This window comes from Aedes aegypti, chromosome 2, assembly GCF_002204515.2.
Source record: "Aedes aegypti strain LVP_AGWG chromosome 2, AaegL5.0 Primary Assembly, whole genome shotgun sequence".
Taxonomy (NCBI): domain Eukaryota; kingdom Metazoa; phylum Arthropoda; class Insecta; order Diptera; family Culicidae; genus Aedes; species Aedes aegypti.
The window spans coordinates 276,930,989-276,943,139 of NC_035108.1; the positions used below are offsets into that span (position 1 = coordinate 276,930,989).

The 12,151-nt window shown below is 38.8% G+C and overlaps 1 protein-coding gene and 1 long non-coding RNA gene across 2 annotated transcripts in view; one reads left to right on the plus strand and one right to left on the minus strand.

Moving 5' to 3' along the window:
- The window catches only part of LOC5572671 (GMP synthase [glutamine-hydrolyzing]), a 45,712-nt gene extending 42,167 nt beyond the window's left edge, over positions 1-3,545 (minus strand). Inside the window, exon 1 of the mRNA XM_021845152.1 lies at positions 3,211-3,545. The gene's annotated coding sequence lies outside the window, so the exon portion shown is untranslated. The remainder of the gene's footprint in view (positions 1-3,210) is intronic.
- Positions 3,546-10,840: 7,295 nt separating this feature from the next.
- On the plus strand, positions 10,841-11,420 carry LOC110676607. The gene is made up of 2 exons (XR_002500557.1): positions 10,841-11,070; positions 11,140-11,420. It is a non-coding gene; the product is annotated as an uncharacterized LOC110676607 (long non-coding RNA).
- The last annotated feature ends 731 nt before the right edge of the window (positions 11,421-12,151 follow it).

Here is a 12,151-nt window from a genome sequence, read left to right on the forward strand (position 1 = left end):
TGCTTTCTTTTGCACTCGTTCGAGTTTGCGATAGGAATGACGTCACTGCCAAATGTCATTTTTCGGAGTATAATACCTTGCTTCCTTTTACCGTGAGTATAGCATAGACTGACTGTACATGTCAATGGTTACTACTCCGTGATTGATCGGAGCTGGTAAGAATTGCACTTCGATCCAAATGAATAAGGGATGGAACTTTCTGCTTTGTGTCGAAGTGCACAGTTTAGCAGCTCTCATAATATTGATCAATAATGGTGCCGGCCAAGTCCTTACAGTCAGTGGGGATAGGGAAGGAATGTTAGTTTGTGATAGTTGTTACTGCTAGAGACCGAAAATACCTCTACATCTCCACAATCATCGTTAAACTTCTCATCTAAAAGTATTTAACTATTAACGTTAAACTCCACGTTTCCTTGTAAAAAATACGTGCTATGGGTTTTGCTAGTTATTTGAAATATTTCGCAAAAATTGCCCGAGATGAAAGTTTCAGCAATAATATTCCAGAGGAAATAACTTGGGCGGCGTCCATTTATTACGTAACGCTAAAATTGGAAGTTTTCGACCACCCCCCCCCCCCTCCGTAACGCTTTTTGTATGAAAAAAAAATATTTGTGTATGAGCCGTAACGCTTGAGCCTACTCCCCCCCTCCCCTTAGAGCGTTACGTAATTTGTGGATGCCGCCTTGAGCCTTTGCAATGAAATTCATTCGCCCCAAATTTAAGGGCCGATTTCTTCACCTTCGCTTAAGCCGTAAACCACGTTTACCCATATGATTAAAATAGGTTTAGGACCTAAGCGGGGGTGAAGAAATCGGCCCTATTTCCAATATAACAACTTGTAATCAACTATTTCTGCAAGTTTTTTTTTATTTATATAAGTGAGAAGAGTTTTGAGCCAACGAATTCAATTTCTAATGATTCTACAATTGAAATTCCAATTTTCCTTGATTAAATTTTTATTCAGATTGAGTATAAGGTACCGCGGGGCAAGTGAAAATAATTGGTATATTTTACTGAATACGTGAATTAACGTTTCAAATTTAAGGGTAAACTTTTGAAACCGTTCAGAACATTACGATAGGTAAGATATCCCTGAGATTTTCAGCCATTATTGCATAATAGAGCGAAAGATTGTTAACCTGTCAACTACCACTCCGTAACAAGTTGGCGGCGTGCAATCATGTTTTAATATTTTCAGTGGAAAAAGCTGCGGAAAATAATTTTCTGTATCACTTCTAAGTTGTCCCCTCTGACAGTTTCATACTGCAATAAAAGGTTTTAGAATTAATTCGACGTTGACCTAAAAATAACTAAATTAAACTAAAAATAACTAAAATACCATTCATTTTCTAATCGCGTGGGGCAAGTGAAAAGTTTTCCATTAGAGATTGAATTTGTGTTTTCTCTTTGGGTAGCTATAAGTAAACATGGTTCGCAATTATCATAGAAGAACAGAATGTGCTGATAATTCAAGAAACACTACACCCAAAGCGTTAAAAGCTATTAGAAATCATGGAACTTCTCTGAAAGAGGTTGCCAAACATTACGATATTAATATGTCTACTTCGGACAGCCGATTAAAAAGAATTGAAAAGTTGATTGAAAAGTTCCAATTTAAGAGAGCGCACGGAAATCTCGAGGAAGGTCTATGTACAGCTAGTTTTAAATATGAAAATGGGATATGGGTCTTTCCACATAAAAATGATACTAAATACTTTATAAAAGGATTCCGTTTGATTTCTCCCGAAAAGTTATCCGACTTTCTTAAAAACAAATAACGAGCGTTGGAAATTCTACACCATAGATTAAATTTGAAATGATTCCTTCAAAAAATCTTGAATGGATCATTAAAATAACCAAAACGGCCGCTATGGAAAGCATAGATAGCACCGCCGTAGTGTGTTGTTTGTGTGTTTGACAGAACAGCAATGCTGTCACAATGTTAAATCCCATATACAGTGGCGCCTTTGTTTAATGCGGTGAGCACTGACAAAAAACAACCTTCAATGATCCATTGATTCCTGAAAAAAAAAAAAAACATTTACAACATCCCTGAATCAATCCTCAGAGGTATGCCGAATGTAGTTCTCCTTGAATAATGCAAATTACTCAGAATAAAACGAGAAACAAAAATCTCTACAGACTTGTTTACTCCCTAGACATTTTAGTGAAGGGTTTTCTGTCGAATTCGATAGTCTTTTTAGATGACTGGAGAAATATGGAAGCTTTTACTGGAAGAAATACTGGCGGAATCTATTTTAGAAAATTCTTTGCAGAACTATGCGAAATCTTTATATCCTGTTTCAACAATGGACCAGTGCACGAATTCACCCGTTGACGTTTGAGCGGTGCCGTGTTATTTACGTGACCATGGCAACGAGTGAATTTGGCACCGCTCATACGTCAGATTAGTGAACTCGTGCATCGGTCCATACAAAATATCTTACCATGGAGGGAGGGAGGGTCGAAAAATGTCATACGTAATGGATCATTGAAGGTAGTTTTTGCAAGTGCTCACCGCATCAAAACAAAGGCGCCACTGTAAATGGGATTTAACATTGTGACAACATTGCTGTTCTGTCAAACACACAAGGCTACGGTGGCGCTATCTATGCTTTCCATACTCCACTGCACTGTGACGTCACGCATCAATTTTGACAGGTACTGGTCCTGTTGTTTACAGTTTGGACTTAGTACTTTTTTCGAATCATTCTTAATTTCGTGAAAGTTTGCTGCGAGGTGAGGTCAAATCCCCTGCAGATACCCACGGATCGTGTTATTCTATCTTCCTACCGTGGAAAATCGTCACCATCAGCATGCTGGTGATAGAAATGCGAAGATGAAAAAATGATGGAAAAAACGACTAAGTCCGAAACGTAAACAACAGGACCAGCAGCTGTCAAATAAGTGAGGTTAGGCTCGTCATATGCAGCGCTCTATAGCGGCCGTTTTGGTTATTTTAATGATCCATTAATGGACAACCCCTACATATTTTACGAACCATTGTCTTTCCTACCAATATACATAACCCCTTTTTAGGGCGATTATCATGATTCAGATAAAGCCAAAATGCGGCTCTGTACACATACTTATCGACCTAAGATATGGGTCAAATAAATCATCCTTTGTTTGCATATTTTAATGCAAAAACACAAGATCCTGCTCCTAACAACTATTGTACAATACCGAAAACAAGGAATAAAAACCTACCTCGTAACAAAATCGAAGGCAAATTCAACTTGATTCTTTTCTCTGTTTGGTGTTGATTCTGGAGTAGAAAAACAGTCCGCCGTCAGAAAGCTTTTTCCCTCAGCCGATTTCAGGGTCGACTTTTGCCGCACGTTTCCCTAGCCACAGTTTGCCAAATTCACACCGGATAACACTTTCCACAGTCGCCGGACTACCGGAAGGATGCGTCGCGAATCGAAACGAATCACAATTTCACGGGAACGTATGATTTTACAGCAAATTTTTGCCACAAAACACTTGCCATCGACATCAAAAACGCCATGCGATGCACACGATGAGAAGACGACCGTCAAAATTATCGCTCGCACACGATCAAAAGCTAACAAAATGCACACAGGTGTAAAATACTAACACACGCAAACATTCCGAAATCTGTCAGTTTTGAACCGATTTAAAACGATCTAGATAAGCTGGAGGAAGCGCGGATGTGAGTCGACATTTCTAGCTACACTGAAACCCAAGGTGTCCAAAAACAGGGGTAGTTCAATCTGTCAGAATAATACTCAGGGGGTGGGAAACTAGGCTCACTGTACCCGGCACAGTATTCGGCACAGTTCAGAACATCTGGGCACCCTTCTAATCATCATTCCATTCTAACAAAGCTGAAACATTGTTTTTACTAACCACAGCAAATGGTATACATAATCGCACCTGGTGGTACCCCGCACAAACGTATCCACAGTGGGAGCAGGAACATCGTGATCACCGAGGTTCCAAACGGAGCTACAAGTTCAGGTACAAGTTTCAAAGTGGTTGATCACAACATCTTGTTGGATTTGATTGTGGCCAATTTCTGAAGAGGAACAAGTTTCAAATTGCTGCCAAGGAAAGCTGGGAGTATACCGAGCCCATTATTCGAAAAAATAATTTACTCATTATTTTGACGTCTACATATATCAGAAAATAGTGGGTGTTTTTACCACATTAAAGAGTAATGGCGAGCTTACAGTGTAAGGTCCATTCACATATTTCATAACGTGGGTTGGTGGGTTGCTGTCTTCAAGATGTTACAGGTCATAAAAAATCGGAAATAGTTGTTTACGGAACAAGTTGCAGAATGATGATTTTTACGGCACGAGTCGTAAATTTATCGTACAAGGCTTGCCAAATATACCGATAACACCATCTGATAATTACGCCACACATTATTTACTTTATTAAATAAAAATGAACATGAAATCATGCTGCATACTTTCCATAACATTATTACCAGCCTCTAGTCGAATGCAGTGGAATTGAAAGAAAAATGAATCATATTGACTTCTGAGCAGGCGGGAGAGATGAATCCGTACTGGACACCGAAGTAATTGTGTGCACCGCCATCCATGTGCCTTAATTTTCTCCCATCTAACAGACGAGTCCGACAATTTGCGTTGTCAAGAGAACCCAAAGTACACACTTTAATTTTTTTTCTCGTTGTTCGGTAATTTTTGTTACCGGAAACTTACTGCAAATAAATATTTAACTGAAACTTCGGTATTACAAACGAGATTTACCGAACACTCTTAAATATATAAAAATATCAAAACAATATTCGTCCTCTTTTACCGAAATCGTCGTTTTATTTACCAAAAAAAAACTGTAAATCGTGTTGATTCGCCGTAGACTGTATTTTTTTATCGTACTTCAGTTCTACAAAACTTTACCGTATGCTACAAAACTTTACCGAACAAATTGTAATTTGATATTTTTGAGGGCGCTCTATTATGTGCTAGTCAACACGATAGTATCAAATTCAATACCGTTTAATTTCTGTGATTGTGGCCATAAACACGGTTATTTGAGAAAAAAAATTAGACTACGACAGCACGCGGGCCACGTCAGGCAGCAAATGCTGATGCTTTTCAACACTCAAACACTCAACACTCTAGCAGCGTTGTGGGCCACACGAACACACCCACAAAACATTAACGGTAGGCGCACCTCGTTGTGTATACCCCCCTGGAAAAAAACGCTTTCTTGATCGATTCCTTGCAGGAATATTGTAAATTTCACACCTTATCGAACGCGACGATTTTAGGGTGACCATCTCGACCATATCCAAAATCAGGACATTTTGAAATTTTCCTATGCAAAGTATTTTTTTAATCGTTATTGTTTAAAGTCAGCCAAAAACCACGGTAGAGAATCTATTTGCAAGACTGACGCCTTAAATTACATCAAGCATTTCATCAGAAAGCTACGAACAGGAATCCATTTAGAATCTTCCGAGTGTATCTAAATATTTATGTATTTATTTAGTCCAGGAAAACCTGAAACAATTTTGCAGGCAATTTACCGATGATTTTTAAATAAATCTGCTTAGTGTCTGTTAAAGATCTTGCCATTAAATTACTAAAAATGCCAAAACAAACAGCCTGAGAATGTCAAAAGTATATTTCATAGAATCTAAAATATATTCGCTTAAAGGGTTAAAGATTTATTAAAGATCGTGTAAGAAAACACCGCTTGGATTCTCTAAATCATGGTTTTCACAAATAATCTACTAAGAAATTTAAAGAAGTTTCACTAAAAGCATTCGTTAAGTTTCCATTAAGATTTAGTGATTCACTAAGGATGTCGCTATAAAAGTTCTAGAAAGAGTCCTACAAAAAAAAAGTCATTTTTTTGGGAGAAATCTGGCAAAAATCTGTAAGCCGACAGTTTTTTCAACATGATTCTGAGAGTCATTCGTTAAGAAACTTTACATAAACTCATGGTATGGGAGATACTAGACGGTTTTGCTCCTTTAGTTTAATTTTGTAGTTTTGGCCATGGTTTTTATTAATATTTAATATTATCTCCTAAAAACTATATACGGAAAACACTGAAAAACACCTGAAAATTGCTAATTGTACTTTTTGAGAACATCTTAAATGATGGCAGCACTCGTTCAAGCTTTCTCATTTGATATTTCTTTTAATTTGAATAGATATTGCAAATTACGAGATGATTGCGATGCATCAAAATATTGCACAGAGAAAAGAAACAGTTTTATGTTCCCATAATTGCTACCATCCGTGTTGAAACAAATAATCGGAACTTCAAAGAGCACTTCATTCTGATAGCAATAGAAATATGTGAAAATAATCCAAAGATGATAGCTTTTGTTTAAGTATGAGCCAAAATAATTCTGTTAACAACTCCAGAATCGTCAAACATCGACTGAACCAGAAGGTGTTGTGATACAGTATAAAACGCATTCCAAACTTCCTAAGTGGTTGAAGGCAATTTCAAAGCCAAAAAACTCAAGATAGATTTTGGAATAGACGTTCCTCCTGTTTTATTCCTGTTTTTGGTACCTATTAGTATACCCGCATAGAAATTTACATTTTGCCTTTCAGTCCAAACAATAAATTTCTCTTTACTGAAAGGGTTAATGTATCCGAAACAGTTACCTTTATGTTATACAATATAAAAGCTGACATTTTACACATTAAAAACCCATTTGAGTACCCCATGCTAATTAGTTACAGTATATGAAAGTGTACAGATGTTGTTAAAATGTATAAGGAGGCCCAATCATGGGAAATAGTATAAACATAATGTTGAGTTGAAGTAAGCCATGAATTTATAATACCCCAATAAATCATTCCTTGTTCAAACCTGTTCACAATCAGACTAGTCTTTACTAACAGGTTATGGGCCACATGCACCATAGCTACGGTTGCTAATTATTGAACAAAGCGCAACAGTGGGTTGTTTACGCGAACTCCAAGCTACTGCTCCACCATTTTTCAGGAACACATATCCACTAGTTGAGCGCCTTGTATCCACATCATTTCCCCAGTCAGCATCGATGTAAGCTTGAAGTTGATCGGCAGTATTCTTCGCATAAGTGAGCTTCCATGTTTTGTTCCTTCTAGATACCTCAAGATACGTTTCGCAGCGATCCAGTGAGCCTCTCCGGGGTCTTCACAAAAACTACTCACCAGGTTTACAGCATGGCAAATATCTGGTCTTGAACACTGAGCCAAGAACTGCAAGCTTCCGACTAACTGCCGAAAAGGAATGTTCTTCATTTTATCACGTTCAGCTTCCGTCTTGGGTTTCATTTGACTTGTTAACTTCTGATTGGGATCCAAGGGAGTTTGTACGGAATTGCATCCAGTCATTTTGAATTTTTCTAGCAACTCGTTTACATAACGTTCTTGATCGATGGCGATGAATCCTTCTCCTCTGGTAATCTTGATTCCCAGGACTTGCTTAGCCTCTCCTAAGTCCTTCATTCGGAATTTCTTGGCAAGGTCTCGTTTCACAGCTTTGATCATTTGGTCGTTGGTTGAAAAAATCAAAAAATCATCAACGTATATTGTCACGATTAGAACTTGATCTCCTTCAATGTAATAATAAACGCAGGTATCAAATTTCGATCGCTTCAGGCCCATTCGTTTTAATTCACTGTCCAGCTTGAGATTCCAAACGCGGCTGGCCTGTTTCAATCCATATAGCGCCTTTCTCAACATACACACTCGGTTTGTCCCATCTTCAAAACCTTCAGGCTGTTGCATGAATATTTCTTCGTTTCCTAAATCACCTTGTAAGAACGCGGTAACTGCGTCCATTTGATGAACTTCCATGTCCAACTCTACAGCCTTGGCCATAAGATACCGAATTGTTGAATATCGGACTACAGGTGAATACGTCTCGGTATAATCTACGCCTTCGATTTGGAACAGCCTTTAATAACCAGTCTCGCCTTGAAACGTTCGATCGATCCTTCCGAATTGGTCTTGATTTTGTATACCCATTTATTTCGTAATGCTTTTCGCCCAGCTGGTAGTTGCGTCATAATCCACGTACGATTTTGCATCAGCGCTTCATACTCGAAGTTCATTGCATCAATCCATTGCTCCCTGCAACATTGTTCCACCGCTTCACGGTACGTGTTAGGTTCTTGCAAAACATCAGTAGCCTTCTGCGTGTCATTAAAACGTTGACCAACCTGTCCAGCTCCCTGGCGACAGCTTCGCTCATCAGAACTGTCCTGTGAAATGGCAAGTTTCTGAGGAAAGGCACTGTAGGTTACCTCATAATCAAAATACTTGCCTGGGTGTTGGCGCTCCCTCGCGCTGCGCCTTACCACACTTTGTATCGGTGGCACTGAAATTTGCGGAGGGAGCGCAGTGATGCTAGCCGGCTCCACAACGGTTGCATCGAGCTCGTCAACGGTCGATTCGTAGCCGTCCATGCTTTCTTCGTCGCTTCCATTATTTTCATCAACTGCTGGTGCTACATTCGGATTTGAGTCTTCTGCACATTCAGTTAAGAGCTCCATGTTATTTACGTCTACTGCTTCTACTTGATCACGATCGCTACTAATCATGCTTTCATCGATGATAATCACGTCTCTGCTTATAAATACCTTACCAGTCTCCGGATCATACAGCCGGTAGCCCTTGGAATTCGTTGCATATCCAATGAACAAACACGCTTGAGATTTTCTATCCCATTTCTGTCGCTTATTTTTCGGTACATGTGCCATTGCTTTCGCGCCGAATGTCCTCAGGTGTGATATATCTGGTCTTCGATTTGGGAACAGCCTTTAATAACCAGTCTCGCCTTGAAACGTCCCTTTGGTAGGCGATCTATTTATAAGGTAAACTGCAGTACCAACAGCTTCCGCCCAGAACCGCTTGGTTAATCCAGCATCGAATAATAAAGCCCTAGCTCGCTCCACAATCGATCGGTTCATCCTCTCTGCTAAACCATTTTGTTCGGGATTATATGGAACTGTTGTCTCGTGTAAAATACCGTGTTTTCGAATGTAACGTTCAAAATTGCTTCCAACATACTCCTTTCCATTATCGGTCCTCAATCGCTTCAATTTCTTACCAGTTTGTGTCTCAACGTATGCTTTGAAATCTTGGAAAGCAGCCAGTACTTCTTTCTTCGATTTCAAAAAATATATAAACGTCTTCCGACTCGCATCGTCAATAAACGTAAGAAAGTATCTGCTTCCTCCAATCGAAATCGTTTCCATAGGACCACAAAGATCGGAATGGACCAACTCCAAAACTTCCATCGCTCTTCTTCCTTTGGATTTGAATGGTAAACGTTGGTGTTTTGCTTGAATACACGGAACGCATTGAGTATTGGATGTTTGTACATTTTTGAAATCCAAGCCAGTAACCATGCTTCTTAATCGCTTCATATTGTCAAAATTCATGTGACCAAGTCGCCTGTGCCATAACTGCATCTCTCTTCTGTCATTCGCCACGCATGCTGTTGCCTGACTCACCATCTCCAACTTGTAAAGTCCGTTGGTCTGAGATCCTGTTGCAACCAACTCGTTCGTCTGAGCCTTGAAGACCTTGCAAGCACTATCCGTGAAGACAACCTTAGAAGTCCCTTCTTGCATATCTGGCTCACCGACAGCAAATTGATGGCCAAATCTGGAACACATAAAACATCTGATAGTGAAACTTCATACGAACCAGGCTGTACTGCAGCTTCTAAGAGAACGTTTCCAACTGCAACCACCGGAACTTCTGCGTTATTGGCAACATTGATAGCTTGTGAGGTGCTTCTGGCATCGATGAGTTTACTTCGTTCTCGACACATATGGACAGTAGCACCGGAATCAAATATCCATTGTTCTTGGTTCTTCATCTGTTTCACATTGGTACTGAATGCGGCGTTTCTCGAGCTCTTCCTATGATGCGGTCCAGCACTAGAATCTTCATTCATGCCTTTCTGAGGACAGTCCGAAACAAAATGTCTAATCCGTTTGCATTTGAAGCACTTGACGCTAGATTTGTCCTTCTTGAGCGGCTTTACTGAAGCTGAATATATGGCACTATCGGCCGTGACTCAAGAAGCGCTTTGGTGGCGAGGCTTTATTGCTGAACTTCAAGGAATCTCATCACCACTCCTAATCAACTGTGACAATAAAAGTGCCATCAGTCTAGCAGAAAAAGAGATGGGATATTCCCTAAGAAGCAAGCATATTGATATAAGGCATCACTTTGTTCGAGAGCAGATAGAAAAGAAGACCATACGATTGAAACATGTTGCTTCGAATGATCAACTGGCAGATATCCTCACCAAAGCGGTACCAGCCCCTAAGTTATTGGAAGCAAGGGCATCGTTAGGAGTTAATAAATTATAGCTTAAGGGGGGATGTTGAGTTGAAGTAAGCCATGAATTTATAATACCCCAATAAATCATTCCTTGTTCAAACCTGTTCACAATCAGACGTGTCTTTACTAACACATAAGAAACCTTTTTGTCAAATAGGTTTGTGCTGAATTATAGGCAATACATTCTCAAAACTGCATTTCACTATATAGAACTAATATGCGACAGTTTGGGAAACAGTTGCACGCATTGGTATTTATTATACACGCTTTAAAACCTTCACCCATAGGCTAGACTCAGAAGTGATAAAAATTGGGTTCGATTTTTATACCATTTGATCAAAAAAGTGGAAACAATGAGAAAATAAGCAGAAGAAATGGTACAATTTTATGTTGTTCTGTTTTTCAGTTCAAATATTATGTATACATATAAAGATAAATTTTGAATGCTGTATAAATTTAGAATTATTACTGTGCTATTATTTTTAGCGTGTTTGTCTTTGTATGTCTGTCAAAACACTTTGATAGAAAAATAAAAGAAAATTATTTTGTTTGATCCGGAAGAACACAAGTTCGTTCAGTGAGTGATCCCAGATTGCACTTAAAAGTGTCCGCGATTGATTCCCAGTGTTCCGAAATAATATGGTCAGCATATCGGTCCGTGTTCCCGCCCTGAAAGAGAATCGATGTGAGGAGCCACCGAACGAGAGAAAGCTGCTGGAAATTCGACAATAGAATGGAATCATCCTCTTGCTTCTTAAAAGTAAGAATCGAAAAGGTAATTTCATGTTTTAATTAGATATCTAACGATTTCTCCACCTTGCATTTTCAGGTTGTATACGATTACGCCATAAGGACAAGTACATTGGGACAACAGCCACTGGTTGAATCGGTTTTGTCTAGTTTAACAACAGCCGCCACTCTGTGGTGCAGCTTGGTCACCGCAAGAGGCGTCCCGAGTATTCTGCTAAGTATAAAGCTCGAATCGATCTCTGATTCGGGGACGGAAGTGAATAGTTATTATCTGATATTTTGTACTATCAAAATACAAGACTTGCATGAAAATTATCGACGAGTAAATGCTGTAAATTAAAGTGAATTTGTCTAAATATATTTACTTGTTTTATTAAATTCCGCCTCAACAAATCTCTTATAATATAAGCAAAACAGAACAGTACAGCATGGGATGAAAATACCGTAATGCACCATAAAATAATAATAACACATACGGGTTTTGGAACTACGGATTTTTCGGTAGTTTTTAAGATTATCGAAAAAATCTAATAAACTAAAATTTGTTTTGATTGATGGAAATTACTGACTTAGTCAGTAAAATTGTAGAGCGTTTTTACAGACTTTCCAGTTTATCATGCTTCACGCTTTGCTCCTCCGGATTCTGTTTTTTTTTTTCTTAAAAAATCAATACAAATAAACACCCAATCGGCATGGACATGTCCCTTATTAAGCATTTTTCGTGAGAATAAACATCTACGGTATACTCATATCTCAGTGGAAGTAACCGAAAAATCTGTGACAAAATCATTATTATTTGGTTGTTTTGCACACAAGAGGCAAACTCAATGATGCAGATTCCATATGGAAACCAACCAAATTCACCAACGTAAGCAGTTAAAATCCTGTTGAACCGTTTTGTTTGCTTTAATAGTTTAGTTCGTCACTAAATTTCGACTACTAACCACGAGAAAGTGCAAAATAGGTGCAGGAAAAGTTTTGTTGCATTTTTCGCTTAAATTTTGCATGCAATCAGCTCGCGTTAAAACACTTGGTAGTTCCTATCATTTCCCACAAAAATTGTATGATAAAATGATAAGCCGTTTCAATCA